Source organism: Lactuca sativa, chromosome 8 (genome assembly GCF_002870075.4).
Source record: "Lactuca sativa cultivar Salinas chromosome 8, Lsat_Salinas_v11, whole genome shotgun sequence".
In the NCBI taxonomy this organism is placed as follows: Eukaryota; Viridiplantae; Streptophyta; class Magnoliopsida; order Asterales; family Asteraceae; genus Lactuca; species Lactuca sativa.
The window spans coordinates 62,468,343-62,477,556 of record NC_056630.2 but is presented as its reverse complement, the minus strand read 5'-3'; the positions used below and the strand labels follow the sequence as shown (position 1 = coordinate 62,477,556).

General features: G+C 41.3%; 1 non-coding gene across 1 annotated transcript; it reads left to right on the top strand.

The window, feature by feature from the left end:
• Positions 1–9,107: 9,107 nt before the first annotated feature.
• Positions 9,108–9,214, top strand: LOC111884475 (small nucleolar RNA R71). Its single transcript, XR_002847791.2, has one exon. It is a non-coding gene; the product is annotated as a small nucleolar RNA R71 (small nucleolar RNA).

The window sequence follows — 9,214 nt, the reverse complement described above, 5'->3', positions numbered from 1 at the left end:
GTTTCGAAACCATTAAAGCAACAAACACACGTATACCAAGGAAAATAAGGGATTTTCCCAATCTAACAGAACATACTATACATACTGGCGGTAGCCAGGGTTTTCAAATGGAACATATTGTATATACTGGTGGTAACTGATGTGTGTAAATTCAACTAGTTTTATCCCTACTTTTTATTAATAATTTGAGCACACAAAGGCAGTGAACCTGTCTTTAAGTGGTATAGATTGATAAGTGAGGTATCGAACTCAGGGAACGGGCAATTAAACTAATAGCTAATTTTAACTAAAACAAATAATAAAAGTAAAGGGTTTTTCTCTAGTTTTGCAAGACTAGAAACTTAGACAAACTAAATTAACTAATTAACTAAAGCAACAACTATTCACCAAATTTGATAAAGATGTTTCTATTTAGGTTCAACCAATTCACTCCTATGGTTATTTAAGTTAAGGTGGATTAATTGCTATTGGTTACCAATTATAATAGTTAGGTTCATATTCATTACTCCTAACCCTTAGACAATTAACTAATTTAAGCGTTGATCAAGTGTTTAAACTAATTAAATCCCTAGATTAATTATTTGGATTAAATAAGACTTGTAATGGTTAATTAAGTTATTAATTCAATTAACCTCTTGTTGATGGTTTCTCAAACAAGCTCACACATTAATCTTCCTATTTTCTTATTAATCTTAGTTTCATAATCATTACTTCTAAGCATATGTTTTAGCATTCACATAGACATATGAGGTTAACAATTAAGTGATGTTCATGCAACCTAATTGCCTTCCAATTAACAGAAAATAGTAGTGATTAATACATAAGGTTCTTTAACAAACTTAATTTAATAAATCACCAATAGACAATTAAGCAAAAATTAATAATTAAACCATAGGAGTTCTTTGGTATTCCCCAAACAGAAACAAAAACGAATTTAGCTCATAGTTGCAGTAGAAACAAACACAAAAACAAAGTTTATTAATGCAAACATGTTTAATTCCTAAGTCTAAGTGGTAGAATTAACCTAATTGCTTGAATTCTTCCAACTCTTGAAGCTTAGGGTTCCTTAGCGCCTTCTGAACCTTTTAGTCGCAGCTAATCCTTCAAAAATCGCCAGGAATGCCTTCCCATGGGATAAGGATTCGTCTTTTATAGATATCCCAAAACAGAGGGTACTCGGCGAGTAGCAGAATCAACTCGCCGAGTAGGTCCATACTTATCCGTCTTGAATTAGCAGTCGTATTTATCTTCTGGCATATCGTCGTGCACTCGCCGAGTAGGGTCGATCTACTCGCCGAGTAGAACTCCTTCTTTCACTCTTTAATCTTCACTTGCTTTCCTTTTCTCCTTTTTTCCTCCAAGCATATCTTTTGGACTGAAAACACAATTCACAACATTTTAAGTACCTTTTGTCCACATTATTCTCATAATTAATCAAAAATAACTAAGAATATATGTTAAATAATTAACTAATTATGCACATATCAAAATACCCCACACTTGACTTTTGCTTGCCCCCAAGCAAAACTAAATTTTAAACACATTAAAATCACATTAATAACTCCAATCCAACCCAGCCATTATGCCAAGACCGCAACGCATGCATTTGTGTCTAAAATTCCTAAAAACTCCCCATACTTCAAATACTCACAATCCTCATAAACATTCGCCTACTCACCCCGAACTATGCTCATTTTATGCAACCCTCCGAATCCATCCTCAGAAAATCTCTTTACCCTCAAGGTATTTTTAATTGAGCAACCCAAGCATACATATTCTAGAATTACAACTTTTCGATACCACTATGGAATTCTTTGAATTCTTCACTTTCTTGATAATTTGATCTTTGATATCTTTGAATTCTCCAACTTGTATTGACTTTTGGTATCTTCAACTTTTTGGACTTCTTGGAATTTTGATCTTCAGATCTTCACTTCATTTGCTCCAAAATTCCTATAACTTTTCTAGCAATTTTTTTTTCTTTTTTATTTTCATGTATTTCTCAATATATTTTTTTCACTCAAATCCCTACATGCTTAAGCAAGGGCGCTCAATCTCAACCTTTATTGGCTAATGATAAAAACTTTCCTGGATACATTTCAGGTTTAGGCTGCTAAACATATTGCATCCCTCAGGCTGAGCAAGGTCGTGTTTTTGACTCATGATTTCACTGAAATAAGGAAGCCACAAATGCACTAGAACGTGTATAGGCTCAACTAAACATTTGGGTTCTCATGCAATTATTAACACAATTCTAATATGGAATCCTAATTTTTACCAAAATTTTCTAATTTAAGACCTAAGCATTTTTTATATGCAAAAAAAAATTTAAAAAATTAGCCTAAATTAAGATTCTAAGTGTTCTAAGATGTGACTAACCCCCTACCCCACACTTATTTTATGCAATGCCCTCATTGCATATTATAACAACTAAAAATGCAAATAGAGAGAAAGTTGGAACAAACTCCCCTGGCGTAGCAGTCGCTAGGTTGACACTCTCTTCTTCAACTCCTTCTTCTAGTGACTTTAACCATGGGAATAGCTCATCCATGGCACGGGTGTCAAAATCTCGTGTGGTTGATAGCTCGAAAACTCCAAGGAAAAAGGGTTGTTGCACAATCCTCAGTAGTAATTCATAAAGAGTGTATGAATGGCGCAGAAAAACTAGCCAGAACAAATCAGAAACTCCTCTTGTAGCAGGCTACTCGACGAGTAGGTGATCAAACTCGGCGAGTAGAACTCGATTGGCAAAGTAGTTCGTGCAAAAGCAGACGTACTCGCCGAGTAGTATTAGTGCACTCGGCGAGTAGAGCTTATATTTCCAGAGTTTTATGAACCGCTGTCTCTCTTTACGCTAGTGTTGACATGGAAACATAAATGTACTCTCCCGTGAACTTCCTAAGCAGCAACACTTCAATAAACTCTCGATTCGTACGGACTCAATCCTAGGAACAAGACACCATAATCACTCATAAAGACTCTCATTCCTCTCTTGACCCTTCCTAAATAGCATGCTTCCTAGCTTCAATACCTGAAAAGAAAACTAAAAGTAACACTAATATTCCAACCACATAGCCAAATTCAACATGTCCACAATTGTCTTAAAACAAACATCATAACCAAACAAAACAAAATAAAATAAAATCTTCATTCTTCCTCTTCCATCCCGGCTCCTCCAGCTCCACTACCTCCTTCTCCACCCGTTCTTCGCATCCTTTCGTCCCAATCCATAATGTAAGGGTAGCCGGGTCCCGGTCGCGGGTCAATATGCCTTTGTTGGAAAAGATACTTGAAGGATTGATTGGTGTAATTAACCCCTCGCCCTATATCATCCAAGTAGTGTCGATACTCCACTTAGTTCCATCCCTCGTTATCCTCCACCGGAATAACCGGTGGATCTTCTCGTACCCGCTCACTCCTTGGCCTAACCCGCCTTCCCGGCTCCTCGGGGACCGCCGGCTCATCCTCATTTGGGATAGTAAAAGAATCACCAAAATTTTCAACTATCCGAGCCCTCCTAAAAAGTGCAGTGTTGAACGGAGGAGGGTGGATAATCGTTAGCGTTTGAGCTTGCGGCAATTTCAAGATCCCAAATGATCTCGCAAGCCGATTAATGAACATGCCCCCATTGATCTTCGAGTTTATCTTCTCCTTAACCGCTCCCTCCACAAGAAATTTAGCAACGTAGTACGGGAGGTTGCAGAAGACATCGGGAGTGATGATACTCCACAAGTAAAAGATATCAAGGATGGGAACTTTGTCCCCATCCTTCCGCATGTTGATCGTGCTTGCAACGAACCGGTGAATGAGTCGATGGATTGGAGAACGGATATGACCTTCTTGAGCAGTGGAAGGTATGTAGACCCGGTTAGCAATTGTACTCCACCATGTCGACGCCACCACCCCCTCGGGAAGTTCTTTGTAGGTATTCTCCAAGAAGGCTTCAAAGTATTCCGTCATCGACATGTCTTGATCGTAGATGCCCAACCGCCAAGAGAACTCAACCATGCTGCATTGTCGCAGCTCTCCTCCCAAAGAAAACGAGATCGTGTTTGGATTGTAATACTCACTACCACCTTGGAATGAAATGGTAGCAAAGAATTCCAAGCACAACTCCGCATATACTTGCTCTTGGATTTTAAACAATTGCAACCAACCATCACAAGTGATGTTGGCATAACCCAAGTTACAATCTTTCACCAAATATGGAGTAAGTTCCTCTTCCAAGCCGACATTGCCCATCCATCCCCAATCCACTGCATTGGGCAAGTGGATTTCTTTCTGTCGCAGCGCCTCCAACCTGTTTAGGGCTCGAGTTTTGGAGGATTTGGAGGTGATTTGTTGAAAGGCTAACCATGGCATATCACCATGGCCTCCTCCACGTGATGACTGTCCTCTCCTTGCCATGCTATCTGCATAAACATACCAATAACACAGCAACAAACAACACCCCATAATTAAAACAGGAAAATTTTTGATCTTATTGGGACCTACTCGCCGAGTACACGAACATACTCGCCGAGTAGTATGAACTTTTTGACAGATCGAGATCGGATCTGTGTAATCTATGTAATAGTCCAATTTGTTCATAGGGTTTTGTTGTAATTACTTATCTAACCATAGATCTTGAAGAAATTACTCCAAACAACCTCTAATTCATGAGTAAATCAAAGCCCTAAAAATTGGGAAAAACTCCCCAAATCCGAAATCATAATAAATATGGGAAGATATGTGATAAAGATTGGACCTTTCATAAAATTAAAGGGTAAAGATGTTACCTTGTTGCTTGAATGAAGAGAAAGAAGAAGAAAATTGGAGAGATCTTGAAGAACACTTAGAGATGCGGCTGAGAGGATATGCTCGGCGAGTGTGGGGATGAATTGGTGAGTAATAATAATTTTTACAGGTTTTAATTTACTGGGTTTGAACCGGCTACTCGCCGAGTAGAATGGATCTACTCGCCGAGTAGACACGCATGTTATCGACTTTTGGCTGTAAGTGAACATTTACTCGCCGAGTATAGTCGATATACTCGCCGAGTAGATGTCTCAGGTTGAAAAAAAAAATTTAATTTGCCAATTTTACTGTATGAATTCCTTTGTTTAGCCCTTCCACCCCACACTCACAGTATAGCTTGTCCTCAAGCACTTAGAGAAATAGAATAAATGAAGAAGAATGAAAAAAAAAACAATATGAAAAATAAAGAAAAGGAAAGAAAATGCAAACGTGAAACTCGGGTTGCCTCCCGAGAAGCGCTTCTTTTGATGGAGTCATTAGCTGGACTCCGCCCCGTCTACGTGTTTGCGATTCCGCACAGTAGCAGATCCTCCAATCCTTCATTTCGGGGGACTCCTTCTTCATATTTCTTCACTCTATGACCATTGACTTTAAATGGTGTGCCGTCTCTTGAGATCAATTCTATATCCCCGTGAGGAAACACCGTCTTGACCAAAAAGGGAGCATCCCACCTTGATTTGAGTTTGCCCGAGAAAAGTTTTAATCGGGAATTAAAAAGTAGTACTTTTTGGCCTTTATGGATGTCTTTGCTTTTGATTCTTTTGTCATGTCATCTCTTGGTCTTTTCTTTATAGAGCCATGAACTAGAATAAGCCTCATTTCGGAGTTCTTCAAGGGCATTCATTTGCATTAGACGGTTGGTCTTCAATTCTTCCATGTCAAAGTTGCACCTCTTTAACGCCCAATATGCCTTATGCTCGATTTCAATCGGTAAATGACATTACTTTCCATAAACTAACCTATATGGTGTAGTACCAATAGGTGTTTTGAAAGCGGTACGAAATGCCCATAGCGCGTCATCCAATTTATCCAACCATTCCTTGCGGTTGCTTCCCACCGACTTCTCTAAAATACGCTTCAAAGCTCGATTGGTCACTTCAGTTTGTCCACTCGTTTGCGGGTGGTATGACGTGGAGAACTTATGGGTCACCCCATATTTCTTGAGCACCTTTTCCAATTGATCATTGGCAAAGTGTGTGCCACGGTCACTAATTAGGGCCTTCGGAACACCAAACCGGGAGAATAGTTTTTTTAAGAATCGTACCACTACCCGTCCGTCATTTGTAGGTAAAGCCTGCGCCTCCGCCGATTTCGAAACATAATCTACCGCCACTAGGATGTACTTGTTTCCTTTGGAGGTGGGAAAAGGTCCCATGAAGTCAATGCCCCACACGTCGAACACCTCACACACTTGAATGCTATGTTGTGGCATCTCATTTCGAGATGAAATGTTTCCCACCCTTTGACAAGCATCGCATTCTTTGACATATTGGGCTGCATCTTTGAAGATTGTAGGCCAATAGAACCCAATGTCAAAGATCTTCTTTGCGGTATAGTGTGCTCCATGATGTCCTCCCGTGGGCCCGCTATGGCAGTGCTCTAGTATTCTTCGACTTTCCTTCCCGAACACACATCTTCTTATAATTCCATCCGCACAGCTTCGAAAGAGGTATGGATCGTCCCAAAAGTAATATTTGATCTCCGCAAAGAATTTCTTCTTTTGCTGACTACTATAATCCTTCGGAACGTAATTTGTAGCTAAATAGTTAGCTATGTCTGCGAACCATGGCTCCTCTCCCACGGACACCATAATGTATTCATCCAGAAAGTCGTCTCCATCCTTATCTTCTTGCAATTTCGGGTTCTCGAGCCTAGATAAATGATCGGCCGCTACGTTCTCCATTCCTTTCTTGTCTCGTATCTCTATATCGAATTCTTGAAGAAGCAGCACCCATCGTATTAGTCTTGGCTTGGCATCCGTTCGTGTTGGAATTAACTCGTTCTTTTCGTTGGTAATGACCGTCATTCCTCCTTTCTTGGGCACCACTTGGACCGGACTCACCCATGGACTATCGGAGATGGAGTAGATGATTCCTGCATCCAAAAGCTTGACCACCTCTTTCTTGACGACTTCTTGCATGTTCGGGTTTAATCGTCTTTGATGTTGCACCACCGGCCTTGCTCATTCTTCTAAATTGATTTTGTGAGAGCAGTAGGATGGGCTTATTCCCTTGATGTCGGAGATGCTCCATCCGATGGCTCTTTTCCTTTTCTTCAACACGCGTACAAGCTCCTCCTTTTCCGTCTTGGATAGGTCCGAGGCTATGATCACAGGCTTCTGATTTCCTTCTTCCAGAAAGGCATACTCCAGATGGTCAGGTAGTGTTTTGAGCTCCAATTTGTTGTGCATAGGGACGGACTCGCCGAGTGCAGGTTTGGTACTCGGCGAGTTGGTGGCTGCATTCACGACTTCTGGCTTTTCTTCAGATGTACTCGGCGAGTAGATCGGGTCTACTCGGCGAGTAGGGCTTTCAGCTTGCTTCTTTATTTCTTCATACTCCGCTTCTTCCAACAGTCTTTCAATCTCTAGTAAGTCCTTTTCTGGATCAAATACTTCATCCAAAGCTGCAAACTTGCTGGAATCTTTAGGTATGTCTTCTTCCAATATTTCGTCAAGCATGTCGATTGAGAATGTCGTGTCGTCACTACTCCTTGAGTACTTCATGGCTTGGTCTACCCTGAATGTCACTGAATCGTCCCCAACTCGCAATGTGAGCTTAGAATCTCTCATGTCTACGATAGCGCTAGCGGTGTTGAGGAAGGGCCTTCCAAGGATGATTTGCACTTGCGGATCCACCTCCATGTCGAGAATGATGAAATCAGCCGGGAAGACAAATTTGTCTACTTTCACTAGCAAATCTTCACAAATGCCTCTTGGGAAAGTAACATTCTTGTTTGCCAAATGAATTGCCATTCGAATTGGCCTTGGCTCCGGGAGGTCCAGCTTCTTAAAGAACGAGTATGGCATAAGGTTCACACTTGCTCCAGAATCAGCTAAGGCATGAATTGCAGCCAAGTTGTCAAATTGTCAAGGCAAAGTTAAGCTCCCCGGATCACCCTTCTTCTTTGGTAATTTGTTTAGCATTGCGGCGGAGCAATTCTCATTAAGCACTACCTTCTGCACTTCCTCCATCTTTCTTCTGTTAGTGAGGAGTTCCTTAAGGAACTTTACATACTTGGGCATTTGCATGACGGCTTCAATGAAAGGAATGTTGATTTGAAGACTTTTAATATGATCTAGAAACTTCTGATATTCCTCTTCCTGCTTCTCTTTCTTGGCTCGGGCGGGGTATGGCATTGGAGGCTGGTATGGTTTCAAGGGCGGCTGTTCATTTGTTTTAGCAGGGGTACTCGCCGAGTCCATCGGTCCTACTCGGCGAGTAGGACTCTCAGATTGTGAGTGTTGGTTTTCGACTTGTTCTTCCGTTCCTTCCTTCTGTGAGTCCTTGGTTGCTTCAGTTCGAATGGGGGCTAGGGGAGTAATGATCTTCCCACTTCTTGTGGTAACAATATTTACTTGTGCGCCTCGTGGGTTGTTCTCGGTTTTGCTAGGAAGCTCACCCGGTGACCTTTGGTTTAGTTGTTGAGCAAGTTGCCCAAGCTGCGTTTCTATGTTGTGGATGGATGCTTGCTGGTTCCTGAGCATTGTTCTTGTTTCTTGGATAGCAGCATCATGGTCACTATGTCTTTTCTCGGAAGCGGCCACAAATTTAGTTAGCATATCTTCCAAGCTTGGCTTCTTCTCTTGCACCGGCTCCTCCTTTTGGTAAAAGCCTCTCCCTTTTTGTCTGTACTTCTCCTCCTTGGCCTTCTTATACTCTCCGTAAGGCATCCACTCCTTCTTTTGTTTGCGCCAGTCCTCATCATACCGGTCACCACTCGAATAACATACTTGTGCCTTTTTGTTGCCGTTCTCATCCAAATCGCAATCTCTAGTGAGGTGAGGTCCATTGCAGTTTTCACAACCCACCCGTATGGCATGGATAGTTTGATCCATTTTGTCCATTCTCCTATCCATGGTTTTTAACATGGCCATGACCGCGGATAAATCTTCAGTAGCAGCGTACGCAGCTCCCCTCGTGACATCATTCCTAGGGTTGTGGTATTCTCTAGAGTGTTTAGAGAATTCTTCAATCAATTCTTTAATCACCGGGGGTGGCTTCTTTGTAAGTGGGCCTTGTGAGTCTAGCAACTGCCGGGTTGTGACATTGACTCCATCATAAAAGATGGAAACTTCTTGCTGGCTGTTTAGATCATGGTGTGGGCAATTTCGTAGCAGACTTTTGTACCTCTCCCATGCTTCATATAAAGACTCTCCAGCTTGTTGTTCAAAGTTTGCAATGGCCTTCTTGAGTTT